Below are 4,414 nucleotides of genomic sequence, written 5' to 3'. Positions count from 1 at the left end.
GTATGCTATCTTGTGTACTAGACCTGACATCTCGTATGCTTTGAGCATGACCGGTCATTTTCAACAGAGTCTTGGCATTGCCCATTGGACTGCTGTGAAGAACATTCTAAGGTACTTGAATAGGACAAAAGACATGTTCTTGGTGTTTGGGGGAGTGGAAAAGGAGCTCACTGTAAAGTGTTACACTGATGCTAGCTTCCAGACTGACCGAGATGATTCTCTCTCACAGTCAGGTTTCGTTTTCACTCTCAATAGAGGCGATATTTACTGGAAGAGCTCCAAGCAGAGTGTAGTGGCGGATTCTACCACCGAATCCGAATATATAGCTGCATCGGATGCTGCTAAGGAGGCTGCTTGGATGAAGAAGTTCATCACCGATCTCGATGTGGTTCCGAGTATTCACAAACCAATCGAGATATTCTGTGATAACAAAGGTTCTATTGCTCAAGCCAAAGAGCCAAGGTCTCATCACAGAACCAAGCACATTCTAAGGAAGTTCCATCTTATTCGGTAAATATTGGAACGAGGTGACATCGTGATAAGCAAAGTAGACACAGATCAAAATCTAGCTGACCCGTTCACTAAGCCAATGACTCAGGACAAGCATGATCAGCATAGAGATGCTATCGGGCTTAGACTTGCTAGTGATTTATTTTGATTTAGTATTTGGATGTATGAACGTTTAATCAGTTGTACTTTTCTGTTCACTTTTGATTTAATGGTTAAATGCAAACGTTGAATAATACAACTGTGTTCATTTTAATACGTTTAATCCGTGAATATTGTATTCAAAATTATCCGTAGTCGGTCAGACTCGTGGGAGCGATTCTGAATTAAGACTATTCTGACTTTGGACTCAAGCAGTTGACTTCCAAACTCACAGACCTCATTATGAATGACGTTGGATGTAACTCGCATCAAATCATCTTCATGGATCTTGATCAAAAGATGTTTTGATAATAGTATGCTCATGTAGTATCCTTAGACCTGAGATACATATTAGAACTTTCGTTACCAAGGAATATTCTTTGATCATGTCAACCGCTGTTGCGTAACTGCCAGCCATAAAGGCATTGATTGGGAATGTTCTGGTGTTCAGTGGGAGTTGTATGTAGTCAAGATGGGATTCTGTACTCTTACATTAAGATGTAACAGTTAGACATAATGGCGCCCTCGTTGATTCAAACTAGTAAAGTGTGAGGCCTCACCCAAACTAACTGTGTGTTTGATTGGACCACTTTGACTCTATATCGAGAACTACAATAACTGAACACTATATGAGATTGATATGATCTATGTCTCATTGTTCAACTGATGTCTTATACAGAAAGGATAAATGACAACGATTACTATAAATTCATTATCTTGCAATAAGGTATTCCAAGATACTTTGGTTATGGATTTAAAATGTCATATTCGGTTGGGGACAGCTATGTGTAGCTAGAACGCCTCTGGCTGTCAGCGTTGTGATACTTGACCCAAATACGTCCAAGTGGGAGACTGTTGGATTTTATGGTCGTTTCGGGTCAAGTCAACGTGACCGACCCGAATGTGACCCGGACAGAGTTACACCGGGGGTAACGAGACAAAGGCCTGCTTAAATAATAATTAGGCCCGACACAATATATATATTAGGTGGACTGGATGTTGATTAAAGGCTTTATTTGGTTAATTGGGCTTAAGCCCAAATTGGTTTAATTGTTAAACCCTAAATGTGTTATCTATACATACATAATATTATCTATTTATGGCAACTTCAACAAACCCTAGCCTCCCTTTTCTCACTAGTCCAGCCGCCACCACCGCCAGCCGTTTTTACGGCCACCGGAAAAACGCGCCGTCACCTTCTCCGGTCTTTTGACATCACATACCACCATCTCAGCCTCCCATAGCTAACCGGTGCTTCTTGTCCGTCTATAACCGAGCTGCTATTGCTGTTTGTTGTTATCGGAGACCCGCCGGAAAACCGCTGCTGCTGTTTGCTGCTGCCAGAGACCCGCCGGAAAAACGTGGCAGCCACCTGACCACCGCAGCAAGCCACCGGACCACCACAGGTACCAGCCACTGCTGTTTTGTGTTGTCTGCTGCCATTTGTTGCCTATTGCCGCCGTTATACAACTCGCCAGAATCCGCCATCGCCGCCGGTAGCCGCCGCCATTGCCGGATTTGCTTGGTGTTGGTGATTATGTCATCTAGCTCATCTCGTTAGCCTTCGGTGTCTTTCCGGTTTGTGTATAACCGAGGTATATCGAATACCCATCTATGGTTGTTTACTTTATGTTTATTCGTACTCGTATAATGGTTGTAATCGGATCCGGGTTCGGGGTTTCCGTTTTGGTTCGATTAAATCGTTTAACTTTCCGCTGCGTTTTCATAACTCGTTTTTATATTTGATTATTAATATTGATTAATAACTATTAAACGAATTATTAACTTAAACCGGTTAAAAAGGTTTGTCTGTTTTCGTTCCGAACCACGTTGAAACCCAACACCGCTATCCACTTTCTCGGTAGATGAGAGAACCCCCTTTGATCTAGTATCAACTTCAAAAAAAAGACACTAATTTAGCGTGTAAAACGCCTTTTCAAGGCTACTTTAAAAAACAAGACCTCTATATTAAATTGTTTTAACCCAAGGATACACTTCATTTATCACCAAGACTTCATTTAAAATGTAGCCCGCAATATAGGCCTATTGCTCTACGCAAACCACGAACTTTATAAATTTTTTAGTCATTAGCTAAAGTTTTAGCAATCACTTTATACAAGCAATCGATTAGGTTACAGTCTGTAATCAGAAAGGTTGAGGGGATCACTTACCTTTGGCACTAGGCAAATGAACGAGGATTTGCAACATGTATTGATATTCTACTTGCATAATTTTTCCCAAAATATAGACAAATCCATCCTTCTTTTAAATAGCATTTCATAAACTTGAAAGCAAACTTGTTCGGTCCCGGGATTTTGGCACTTCCACAATCCCAAACGGCTTCACTTATTTCATGTTCCACAAACGAAGAAGTAAGTGCAACTGATTCCTCCTCGGACAGTTCTTTGAATCTATTATTGAGCAACTTAGGCCTCCATGATACTGTTTCTCCAAATTTTATTTTAAAGGTGCTAAACACGTCCCTTTTCTTTTGTTATCCAAGCATCGTTTACATGCAATCTACCCATTCGATCTATCTTTAAGTTGTTATTTATAATTACCATGAAAGGTCATCGTCTGACCTGCATCTTTGATATTTTGAGAATTGTATAACCGGTGTTGAGATCACGTGGGACATTGGGATTGTGCAAGTCACCTTTCATTGACGCGTTGTTCAACTTCTCACCTCTAGCGACAAAACCTGTCACATCCCGGCTTAGGGCCTAGGTGTGTGAGCAACAGTTGGCACCTGTTTTGTAAATATATTAGAGTTGCGGTTTATTAGCGGAAGACTTTGTTTATAATAAAATATTAATATATTTTGAAAACTTCTTGGATAATAAATGTTACATTCGTCAAAATTGGGTTCTGTTTGTACTCGTTGTAATTGTTTTTGTATTCGTTTAACATGTAAACCGACCTGTTTTGTAAACCAAAACTTATGATATAATCAAAATAATGGTTTTTATGTTACAATATTGTTTTACACTTGTTGGGTATTGAAAATATCCTTTACGGGCCTTAAAACGCGTTAAAATCACTTAAAACGAACTTCGGGGGCCAAACTGTCATTTTTGAAACTTTGTAAAGTATCACTAGACCAAAATGTTCCTTATGTTCCCTTATGTCTCCTTGTTGGTTTTATTGTCCAACGAATCCGAGTTTAACCCTTAAATCACTTGTTTAACCAAATTTACTTCTTCCTATAAATACAACGCCATCTCTAACATACGGGGATGTTTGGGATTGCTTATTTTCACCAACTTATAACTTATAAACTTATTGAAAAGTAAAAAGGTGTTTGAGATTGTTTATATTGTGAGAGGAAAAGTTCCATAGGTTACACTTTTGTAACTTATTAACTTAATGAAAAGTTATAAGGAGGTAAAATAAGGAATCCCAAACACCCCATAAATCCTTGCTCATAAACTCTTTGCTCTTTCAAATTCAAGGTTCATACAAGGTTATTTTCATGTTATTGTCGGGTTTGACTTTCAAAGTCAAACTAAGTTTGTTCTTACATTTTAACTAACTTACTAACTCTAAACTAACACTTGAATCATATGGCACAACATATATATAATACAGCCCTTGTTACCTTTGGTAGTTACATTTCCGGCCCCGGACGGTTAAGTTTCAGGCCTCGTAAGGCAAGGCTACATGGAGGACTTTCGTGGTCTTTGTTATATACTTTCCGCATCTAACCATTTAACTTTATTATTGCTTACTAACCATGCTAACTTATACTTATCTTGCTTACTTATTT

This window comes from Bidens hawaiensis, unplaced genomic scaffold (assembly GCF_021521415.1).
Source record: "Bidens hawaiensis isolate Kalapana, Puna unplaced genomic scaffold, B.hawaiensis_p1.1 tig00014356_1, whole genome shotgun sequence".
NCBI classification, from domain to species: domain Eukaryota; kingdom Viridiplantae; phylum Streptophyta; class Magnoliopsida; order Asterales; family Asteraceae; genus Bidens; species Bidens hawaiensis.
Note: the sequence above shows the minus strand (reverse complement) of the source record.